We start from the raw sequence: 12,606 nt of genomic DNA on the forward strand, positions 1-12,606 counted from the left end.
ATGTGTTATGAAAATATGCATGTATCTAGGGGAATCATGTATGCAGGGGGAGTTTTTGTTAAATAATTTTCAAATCATTTTTTTAACTTGCCTTTATTAAGGGGGGAGCTTTTCATAACTAGATTAAATTTTTTTAATGTGCTTTGCCATCATCAAAAAAGGAGAGATTGTTAGCCTATATGGCTATAAATATTGATTTTGATGATAACAAACCACATGTATTTATTAAGTAAAGATTTATGAATTGTGATTTTATAATAAGAAAATGATGTTATGGAATTAAAGCATTTTGGACTAAAATGAAAGCATTGTTAAAATCTTTGATAGTGTTTTTAAATTTCAGATTTGGACCTATTTGAAACTATTTAAATATTTTTGGGTCATTCTATAATTTCACAAAGTTGGGCGAAATCATAATTTCAGAAAGTTTTGGGATTGACAAAGTATTTTTAAAAATTTTAAAATTGGACCTATTTGCCAACTTTTATAACGTTTTGGGCCATACTACAGTTTTATAAAGTTTTGAGGTTAAACTAAAAATTTGAGAAAAATTTTACTGTAGCATTCGGCTTACCGGATACAAAAATTGAAAAACCGGATATGGGGCAGAGTACATCCAGAACGAAAACGGCTTACCGGATTCCGAATCCGGCAAGCCGGTTAGGCAAAATTTTAAATTTTCCTTTAACGGTAACATAAATCCGGCTTACCGGATTTCATAAATGGCAAACCGGATACGCCTGGAATGTGAGTAACGGCTAGTTTTCGAGCTCAAACTATAAGAACTCAAATCCAACTCATTTTGAAGCTCTCCAACAAGCAAAAACAAAAAAGCACACGTGATATTTTGAGCTTACAACTTGCAAAACACAAAACATTGAATCATTCATTGTTCTTCATCTTTGAATATCTACTCATTGAGTGAGTTTGATTGTAACTTTCATTTCTTCATTTCATTTGTAAGAGTTTGAGTGTGTGAGACACTTGAGTGAAGAGATTGAGAGATAATCTCTTTGTTGTAAAGGTTTATTGACACCTCGAAGTCAATTGTAATCGGTTGAAGCCTCGGAAAGGCTTGGATAGTGAAATTCTCAAGCTTGGATTGCTTGGAGGCGTGGACATAGGCTGGGATTGCCGAACCACGTAAAAATTCGTGTGTTTGTTTCTCTTCTCCCTTACTCTTTAATTATTGTGCCTTTATTAAACTTATTGCTTTCAATTTTTATTAAGGCATTAGATTGCTTGTTGTGTGGATTTGCTAGGTTAATTTTTAAATTTCCAATTCACCCCCCCTCTTGGGTTGCACACTTATATTTCACATGATTCTTTGGCATACAAATTCTGTCCCAGCCCACCATACTCATCTTGTGCCTCTTCGACTTCCTGTCCCAAATAAATCGGCGGCAAGCCGTGTCAATTTTATGACGCACCGGGGGGGGAAGCAAAGTTGTTTGCATTGCATAAATGGGCATTGCTTGAACCACCGATTGAGCCAAAGTTACTCTTCCAGCAAAGGATAAATGAGCCGCATTCCATCCAGTAAGTCGCATGTCCACCTTATCCAGAATGGACTGATAAGTAGCTTTATTCACCTGCGAATGGATTAGAGGCATGCCAAGGTAACAGCCCAAATCCTTAGTAGCCGAAAATCCCAAGGCGTCACCAATAAGCTGGGCATCTCTAGATAACACATTTTTAGAGAAAAAGACTTTGGTTTTCGATTTATTAAACTTTGCTTCAGAGCTCCGGCAATAATTCTCCAGAACTGCATCAATGATATAGGCTTGATCAATTGAGGCTTCTGCAAATAAAAGTAAGTCATCAGCAAAAAATAAATGTGTTAGGGGAGTTCCTCGTTTGGCCAACCGGATTGGTTTCCAACTGCCTTCCCTCACAGCTTGGGAAATACCATGGCTCAACCGGTCAATGCAAAGCACAAAAATATAGGGAGACAGGGGATTTCCCTTTCGGATTCCTCTCCCCGGAGAAAATTCCTCTGTAGCCTCTCTATTCCACAAAATGCTCATTTTAGATGTAGTAACACATTCCATGATGAGCTTAGATAATTGAATCGGAATGCCAATCAGCTGAAGAGTATCGAAGATAAAAGACCAATTGAGCTGATCATACGGCTTCTCGAGATCGACCTTGATAGCCATAAGCCCTCGCTTACCTGTTTTTCATCGCATAGTATGGACCACTTCCTATGCAACAACAATATTATCTATGATGTGGCGGCTAGGAACAAAACTCGTTTGATGGGGGCCTATAATTTCAGGTAGCACGGCTTGCAAACGGTTATCAATTATTTTAGTCATTGTTTTATAAGCGACTGTATATAAGCTGATAGGTCTGAACATTTTTAAGATAGTAAGATGCTCCACTTTATGGATCAATACCAGAAGAGTAGTATTGACCTCTTTAGGAATCTTACCAGAGTTAAAAATGTCAGCCATAAACTTACGGAAGGAAGGCCCAACCACTGCTCATTGAGATTGGTAGAAAATAGCATGCAACACATTCGTACTTGGAGCCTTTAGCGATTTCATACTAAAGACGACATTCTTGATTTCTGGTTCCAAAACTGGGTTGGCGACACAATCAATATCATAAGCATCCAGAGTTGGGAAATAATTCGGAACAAGATAAACTTGGGGACTTGCAATCTCACTTGTGAATAAGGCAAAAAAATACCCAACTGCATGATTTCGGATTTCTTCTTCATTGTACAACCAATTACCCGAATTGTTTTGGATAGCTTTAATTTTATTCCGCCGCCTGCGAACAATAGTTTTTTGGTGAAAGAACCTAGTATTTTTGTCCCCATTCATAATCGACTCCTTTCTCGATTTTTGCCACCAAAGAATCTCCTCCTGCCCCATCACCATCTCCAAATCTTTCTACAACCGAGCCTCTAAGCACATTAACCCCCTCGAACTAGATTTCTCCAAGGCTGCTTGAATCTCGTTAATCTGAGCCATTAAGATGCGTTTTCGCTAAAAAAATATTCCCAAAAACCTCCCGATTCCAAACTTGAACCTCCTTGACGAAAATAGATGCCGCATCACTATAAGAAGCTTGAGGATCCCACGTCTGCTTAACAATATTATTAAAATTATCATTAGTTAACCAAGAAGCCAAAATCGAAAGGGCCTATTACCATGATGTCTCCGTACAACTCTCTCAAACCAAACTAGCACCGGTCTGTGATCTGAAGCAACTTTCGGAAGATTAAGAACTGAGTTTTCTGCAAACTTTAATAACCACTCATTATTGCATAAGGCTCTGTCTAGCCTTTTGAAAAGAAAACCACGAGACGATGTAAATCGAGGGCCTTTGGACTTTAAATCAAAGATTTGGTGTCTATCAAACCACTACCGAAACAAGCCACACACTCCTGACTGCCCTGCTGCTCCCCTTTGTTTTTCAGAAGCGTACAATATAGAATTGAAATCCCCACCAATCAGCCAAGGTCCTTAGATAGAGAGAGCAAGGCTATCTATATGATTCCATAGCTATCTCCGCAACATTGGATTTGGGCTAGCATAGACAGTCATTGCCCAAGACATAAATACCTTAAACATGCTAATCCGAAAGTGAATAAATTGCTTGTGATTTAACAGAACCTCCACCTCTCTAACATTCTGCTAGAGCAGCCAAATTCCTCCAGAGAAGCCTACTACCTCCACACGATGAGAGTTGTCAAAACCAATTTTCTTAATAAACTCATTTTCTTTACTCCCATTAATATGAGGTTCCATCAATACCACCAGAGAAGGATTATAATTTTTAACAATAGTCTTAAAAGAGCGGTGAAAAGTAGTCGAGGCCGCCTCTTGAACATTCCAATACATGATGCTAATTGACATAAAAAATTTCAGTAGGGGATGACAGAAACCTTAGTTTTGCTAATCATTAATACCAGCCATCAACGCCATAGGCGTTTCTTGAACCATTGATTCTTCTTCATCCGACATTCCAGCCTTATCAACTCCATTCGTAGACTGCTCAGGGTGTGTATGGGCATTCTCAATTTCATTAACACATGATGTGTTTCGAGCGTCTGGCGGGTCAGACGTATGTTGAGGGTCTGGTCCCTGCCTAGGTCTATGCTCAATGGCCGCATCCCTTACATTCCCCGGGGGAAAGGTTTGTGGCGAGCAAAAGACCACAGTATGCTTCGTTGGGTCTAAGGTGGTAGTAAGGTGGGAAACTTGTTGATGACCAAGTTCAAACTGTGAAGTTACAAATGAGGTGGGATTAAGGTTTGCATGGGGCGTGGGGTTTACATCCTTCTCACTTGTGGTAAAAGCACTCGACTGGAAGGGATTTTGGAATGGATTCATTGAGGTGGTCGGTTTCCTACCTTGAGGTTTTGTAACCACAGCCTTACTATGAGGCTTGCGCCTTGCCGAGGTCCTTGTTATAGTCTCTTGATGGGAGGTAAAAGTAGGGTTCAAGGTAGGCATGAGTGGTTGACGTGAAGTGGAGGGGATATCCTTAACCACTGCAGGGGCAGGATCCTCACGCTCATCTGAGACCTGAGCTAGAATGTGGAATCTTGAAGTGCTAGCCCCAAAAAGCTCGCGGTTTCGGTTTAGCTCATTGTTATTCTCCATGCCATTGTTAGTTCTCCTGCCTTTTCTCGTGACGATCATCTAAGGGCCAAAGGGTTCTACAATACTAGCATCATGACAACTAAACTCCTGATGAGCAAGGACCTCCTGATGTTGCATAGTAGGCTGGGGGGGCATTTTCAACTTCATTCACTGCACCAGCTTCCTTGCAAGTATTGCTGTTATGTCCACACCTTCCACACGTAAAGCAAATCACTGGCAATCCCTCATATTCCACCTTTTGGACCTTCCCATCGAGTTCAAATTGAGACACTAGCGGTTTAGCTAAAGAGATTGTGACTGCAACTCGGCCAAAATGTCCCTGTGTAGAGGAGGTTGTATTCGCATAAATTTTGATCACCATACCCACCAATTGTCCAAGCTTTTGCAGAATTTTCCGATCATAGAGGTGGACAGCAAGACTAGGTAAACGAATCCATACAATAACTTGATCAATAGCCGTTTTGGAGAAATCGAAATTGGGTGTCTATGGCTGTACCGTTAAGTAATGCCCCATAATAAGCCAAGGCCCCTTAGTTAGAGCATCAACAACATCACTACTTGATAGTCTTTTTCAGTTTTTAATGCTACAAGCTGTCTTTAGTCGAACCCCATGCATGAAAGCTCCGAAAATATCGGACGTGGCGAAAACCCTATTTTTGGAGGGACTTTTCCTCCGTCGTTTAGGGAGGCTAGAACAACCAAAAAGGCACGGTTTCGTGATGAGGAAGTAGCTGGTGACAATCCTATGCAGGTTTCGTACAAAGAAACCCTGGTGAACTCTTCGCAAGCAATGGAGGCGGAGCAGTGGACTGGGATTTTGAGGAATGAGATGTGATCGAGAACAACGATGGACCTATGCCATCAATAGCTTTCTCGGCTAGGGTCCATGAGAAGTTGAGTGAACCGTGGAAGAATTTTGTCGTTATGAAACTACTTGGCCGAACAATAGGCTATAGGGCTCTCTGCACAAGATTGAATGTAATGTGGAAACAACCATGAATTTCTCAGTGATTGATTTAGAGAATAACTATTTTTTTGAAGGATTTTTTTTCTCCCTATTGTCTCTAATTATCATCAGCTCATTTTCTCTAATAGTGTGTTTACTTCATGGAATGGGGAATGGAAATGAATGAATGAGACTGAAACCCATGTTTATTTGACAAAATGTAATCTGGGAATGAGAATAAAATGTATGGGTCCCACACAATTTGGGAATAAGGAATGGGAATCTCATTCCCATGTGGGGGTTGGGAATGAAAATGAGATAATGAGAATGGAATATATGTTTACTTTTTATCCCTCTAATTTTTTCATAGTTCTCAAATTACCCTCATTCAAATCACAATTAATTTTATTATTTAAATACCATTAATAATAATAATTATTATTATTATTATTATTATTATTATTAAATTTGATTAACTTTATTATTTTAGTTATTATTAATTATTTTTATTATTATTATCATTATTAACAATAAAAATAATGATAAAATAATAATTAATAAAAATAATTAATTTATCATTATTAACAATATTATCATTATTGTTGTTATTGTTATTGTTATTATTATTATTATTATTAAAAATAATAATAACAATAATTAATAATAACTAAAATAATAAAGTTAATAAAATTTAATAATAATAATGTAATTTTCATTATCTAGATATAAAAATGATATTAGTTAGAAAAAATAACAAATGTTAATAATGATAATAATAACAATAATTAATAGTAACTAAAATAAAAACGTTAATAAAATTTAATAATAATAATAATAAATGTTAATAATGATAATATTAATAAAATAATATTAGCAGTAATTAATATTAACTAAAATAATAAAATATAATAATAATAATAATAATAATAAATGTTAATAATGATAATATTAATAAAAATAATAATAACAATAATTAATAATAACTAAATAATAAAGTTAATAAAATTTAATAATAATAATAATAAATGTTAATAATGATAATATTAATAAAAAAAATATTAACAATAATTAATAATAACTAAAATAATAAATTTAATAAAATTTAATAATAATAATAAATGTTAATGATGATAATAGTAATAAAAATAATAATAACAATAATTAATAATAACTAAAATAATAAAGTTAATAAAATTTAATAATAATAAATGTTAATGATGATAATATTAATAAAAATAATAATAACAATAATTAATAATAACTAAAATAATAAATTTAATAAAATTTAATAATAATAATAATAAATGTTAATAATGATAATATTAATAAAAATAATAATAACAATAATTAATAATAACTAAATAATAAAGTTAATAAAATTTAATAATAATAATAATAAATGTTAATAATGATAATATTAATAAAAATAATATTAAAAATAATTAATAATAACTAAAATAATAAAGTTAATAAAATTTAATAATAATAAATGTTAATGATGATAATATTAATAAAAATAATAATAACAATAATTAATAATAACTAAAATAATAAATTTAATAAAATTTAATAATAATAATAATAAATGTTAATAACGATAATATTAATAACAATAATTAATAATAACTAAAATAATAAAGTTAATAAATATTATAATAATAATAATAGATGTTAATAATGATAATATTAATAAAAATAATAATAACAATAATTAATAATAACTAAAATAATAAAAGTTAATCAAATTTAATAATAATAATAATAATAATAATAATAAATGTTAATAATGATAATAGTAATAATATCAACAATAATGATAATATTGTTAATAATTATAAATTAATTATTTTTATTAATTATTAATACTATGGGTATTTTGGTAAATTGATTCTCATTGACATTCCTCATTCCTATTTATTTTGACAAATAAATACATCAATGACATTCCAGCACATTCTCATTCTCATTTATTTTTGTCAAGGAAACATTAAAATATAATTCTCATTCCTCATTTCCATTCCCAGCCCATTCACATTCCCATAAGTAAACGCACCATAAAAGTATGTGCAAATTTCTACTACTGTCGTGTGTAAATGCTTAGGCAGAGCCTGACCAGCAGTATTTCGTTTCATTTTATAGGCATTCCAGTGCTCCTAAAACCATGAAGGAAGGGAAAATAATGTGCAGCAGCAGTTAGACCTTCTTTCGGCATTCGTTGAATTTTATTGCTAGCGGGCCTAAGGAATGTAAATTGCTATCTTGCGCATGGCACATGCTGGGTACTGACAAAGAAACAGAACAATTTTGGTGGTTGAGTAGCCTACCGGCAAAGATTTGAGTTCACATAGTAGCTCAGGAAAATGAATTTAACAAAAATATTTAGGAAATAAAGTGAATTTTCTTTTCTTTGACTTGGATGTTCAAAGTCCGAATTTTGATTTTCTTCCCCCTCTGTATTATTGACTCTCTGATGTGTAAGAAAGTCATCAACCAAAATGATGAAAAAGTCAATTATAGGTTTATTATATATAGTGAGGCATTCCTGCATCCTGATTTCTGCGCGCTGCATTATCTCTTTAACTGTAATCTCTATCTTAGAGATCTGATGTTAGCCATAATCAAATAAAATTTTAAAGTGAGAGAGTCAATTAACTTAATTGTCATATATCTGATCATTTTTGTAGTACAGCAGAATGTTGAGGTGCCACAGAAATGCCTGCGTCTGTGCTTTGATTGCAGCGTGTATAATCTTATCAATGAGTGTTAGGAAATTGAGCTTCCTCCCAAGATCACTCCAAGCAATTTGTCAAGCAACAAATTAACAGAAAAATTTAATGGAGAATACACCAATCACACAACACAAGATTTACGTGGAAAACTCCAAATCCGGAGAAAAACCACGACCGTTGTCAAAAAGACAACCAGAGAAAAAATATTCACTATGTGGAAAATTATTACAACCACACTCTCAGAAATAATTTTCTCTCACCTAAGCCCCAAATACACCCCAAAGAAATACTCTCTGAATGAAGAAAAGAAGCCGAGGATTAGATACAAAAAAAATCCAAAAATGGGGAGCTTTCTTTATATAGCCAAAATTGGCTATTATTTTAATATTTTCTTTATTCTTCTCGTGGCTTCTTCAAAGCCGTGTTCCAACATTTTTCTTTCTTCCATTTTGGCGTTTCAACCATCATTTGTCAAGATCAACTTCTGCAACATCTTCTTCATTCTTCCTTGGCGGTCCCTTCAACATTTGCTGCATCAACGCTTCTAGATGTAGCTTCTAGAAGTTGCAGCCAAAAACTTTGACAATGAGTTCATGGCCTCTATTGATAGAAGCAAGAATTCCCGAATTTGGGGCAATTCAAGGTGCAAATCTTTACAGCTTCATTTTTCAGATTCATGTGATTCTGTACGCTTCCATAGCCCCTTTTTTTTTTTTTTGGGTTTTTCAATTTTAATTTCGATTGTGTACACATCCATGGCCTTTTTTTTCTTTCTCAATATTAATTTTGTTTGTGTCTTTGGACTCTGAACGACAGGAAGTTTAATCCGTCAGAGTATGACGGAACGTTTAATCCGGCGGAGCCTCAGGTGGATTCCTAATAGGCCGAACTCCCCTGTACGAGATCCTGGGAGTCATCAACATGGTTAAAAACCAGCAAGTGAATGTTATTAAGTCATGAAGTATGTGTTTTCATTTCGACAATGTCTTCTTGCTTCTTCACAATCTCATTTCGGTTCAGTTAAACAAATTACAAATAAATGCTTGTTACTAGCTATTATGCCCCGTCTCTGCCCTCCCCTCACTTTGCAATTTCAACAATTTAAATTTATTGTATCAATTTTAACATATATATAATTAGTAACCTGATCGCTGGCAACGGAGATTTAGGTTTCATAATCAATAAATGCGCTTGGTAAGAAGGACCAAGTATGTATGTCAAGAGTTAACTTTTAGGCATTCACCTAAAATAACTCAAATTCTTCTCTTTAATTCATCTTATTTGATTGCAATACATCGATTAAACATTGAAGGCTGAAAATCAATAGATGGATTGTCGGGAAAGTTTGTAAATTTGGAGCCGGAACTCGAGCAATTATTTGCTTTACAGAGGGCAGGCGGTGATGGAGAAGAAAATTAAACTGGGGCTGGATTGAACTGTCCTACAAGAGCTATATCTTACCTTTTATGTAAGTTAGTCGAGCCCTAACAGATAATTAATGTTATATAGCTGTATCTGCGATTCATATGATCTAAATTAATTTCTATTAATTTAGTCATCCTTTTTTTTTTTCAATTGAACTCTCAAACAAGAAGTTTAATCCATCGGACTGTAACCGGAAGACTTGTGGAAGTGCTGTAGCAAGCGTTGTGTGTGTGTGTGTGTGTATAAGCCTTCAGAAAATTAATTTACTGGTCAACAATCTGATGAATTTGATTAAGCCACTAATGGCAGAAAAGCCGAAATCATAGACTTTAGGCTCAGTTCGGTGTTAACTTTATGCGAGAAATTCAAATATTCAACTAACATGAAGAAGCAGGTTCTTATATTTTCTTCATCAAAATTATTTTAAATTTTATGTTAAATGAAAAAATTAAATAAAAATATTTGAGGAAAGTCAAATTCAAGTAAATTAAATTTACTCCCAATGGATTTTAAGTCTGCCTAAGCCACTACAGTGAGCGAACGGAAAATCCTCTACTTTACAAGTATAATTCAACACTACATTGTAGTTTAAAATACTGCAATTTAGCCTCAACTTTGCATTTTCATAGCATGAATATGAATATGAATATGAATATGTACCATTTAATTAACAACAATTATTCTTAACTTCAATTCTAAAGGATACATTTTTAACTCCAATTCACAAGAATAATTGAAATTATATGCTGAAAATTGATATCTCAGCAATGCATGTACAGAGGAGTGGAATTACGGGAGGTCCTGGACCCAAAGCATTGAAAATGACCTTTATCTTATTATCTAGGTAAAGTTTACTCTTTACCCTCTCAGTTTCATAGTTCTCACATATTGCCAGCTGCGTTAACAAAGTTTGTTGTCTCCAAATGCCCCCATCGAATGAAAATTCTAGTTTCACCATACGCAATCACGAGAATACTCATCAAATTTGAAAGAACCACTACTTACTAGCACATATGCGGTGATGGAATGAGATTTGTTGTTTCCATAATATTATAACTTTAAAAAAAGGAACTGGAGAGCATGCATATTATATGGTAAAATTAATAAATGGTTTATTAAAACATGTTTAGGACTTGTTTGGGATTGAGGTACTGTACCTTTTAAATTACAACTACTGTAAAAAAAATATTATAATTATGGAACAAAAATTAATAATATATAGTAAACATAAATTTTAAATAATAATTTTGACAAAATTATTAAAAATATAATAGATTCTCTATGATACAAGTGAAAAATTATATCAACATAACTTTCAAGCCAAACACTTTAATATTGTAACTTTTAAATTACAGTTGTCCAATCTCAATCCCAAACGCAATCTTATTGTCATAAAACTGAAACATTGAGTAGTACTTCCTAGGTCATTGCGTTTAAATGGAGCTCGTACCGAGGCTTTGAATGAATGCAACATGTAAGTCAAGAACGTGAAAGATCATTAATCTCTGTCATGAAGTTTATGCTTTCATTTCGACCTTGTATTCTTGCTTCTTCACAATCTCATATTGGCTTGTCTTCTTGGTTCTTCACAATCTCATATTGGTTCAATTGAACAAATTACAAATAAATGCTTGTTATAGCTATTATTATGCTCCATCTCTAACCAACCCCCACCTTGCAATTTCTACCATTTTAATTCATTGTAGATATATCATGAAAGAATTTGTGGGATCATGCATGTGTTTTCTTCTTGGTGGGTCTATGCCGTGTGACTTGATGAGGATATTCAAAACGCTATTCATTCAACTTGAACTTTGTTTCTTTTTGTCTAGGATTTCTCTTTCAGATTACTGAAGAAGACAGACATAGGGAAAAGAAAAACAAGCTGCAGAAAAAAATGATGGGTTTGGGATTAATGCTGTTGGGAAAGGACTCACACAAGCATTGCAAATTAAGTAGAAATAAAATTATTTCCTTCTTTATGTGATTAAAATAGGATGTGTACCACAAATAGATAAGTAGAAAATAAATTAACACAATCCAAAGTAATAAATCAACCACTTTTACGTGAAAAACCCAAAGCGGAAAAAATCATGGGACTGTAGTATGATATAATCTTCCACTATATTAATGGGATTACAACACAAATTATTCTCTAAATAATACTAGAAGCTAACAACATCAAGAATCTTAATATTTTTCACTTATAATAACAGCCTAATAATTGTCTCTTTAATAATTTGGCATCTCAAATAATAGTTAATGATAGAATAAAACAAAAATCAAGATCAGTAAGATTGAGAGGGCGATGCCAAGAACTTACTCTTAAAATTTAGGAGAAACAGAGTTAATTTCGTCTTCTAATCATCCAATCAAAGTTTAAATTTAATATTGCGTCACTCTTCTCTCTCTCTCTCTCTCTCTCTCTCTCTCTCTCTCTCTCTCTCTCTCTCTCTCTCTCTCTCTCTCGTCTTTTTCTTCTCCACGAAAAGTTGTTGCCACCTCCACTTATTCTTCTTTATATATCCACGTTTTCTAAACTTAAATTCCAAAACTTAGTAATAATTACAAAACAAGTAAATTTATTTGGACTTTGGTGTTAATGTGTTATATATTCCACAATGCAAGTTGATTGAATGCAACTTGCATATGTAAATCTAAGTCAATAGCGTGGAAAAGCTAAAATCTTATGACTTATTAATGAGCGTCACAATTAAAGGAGAATTGTCGAGTGAACGAAAGAACCACAATAACCATTTTTTAAAATTCTCTAATATACTACGTAATTTATTTTATCAACTCCTCTTTCTAATTAATTCATTTATTTTTGAATGATCCTTTTTATAGATTTAAAAAAATAATTAACAATAAATGTATTTTTGCCCTC

The 12,606-nt window shown here is 33.3% G+C and overlaps 1 long non-coding RNA gene across 1 annotated transcript; it reads left to right on the top strand.

Annotated features, from left to right (window-relative positions):
• Positions 1-8,636: 8,636 nt before the first annotated feature.
• LOC102624128 (uncharacterized) lies at positions 8,637-9,353 on the top strand. Its single transcript, XR_370975.4, has 2 exons — positions 8,637-8,937; positions 9,111-9,353. It is a non-coding gene; the product is annotated as an uncharacterized LOC102624128 (long non-coding RNA).
• The last annotated feature ends 3,253 nt before the right edge of the window (positions 9,354-12,606 follow it).

This window comes from Citrus sinensis, chromosome 6, assembly GCF_022201045.2.
Source record: "Citrus sinensis cultivar Valencia sweet orange chromosome 6, DVS_A1.0, whole genome shotgun sequence".
Classification (NCBI taxonomy): domain Eukaryota; kingdom Viridiplantae; phylum Streptophyta; class Magnoliopsida; order Sapindales; family Rutaceae; genus Citrus; species Citrus sinensis.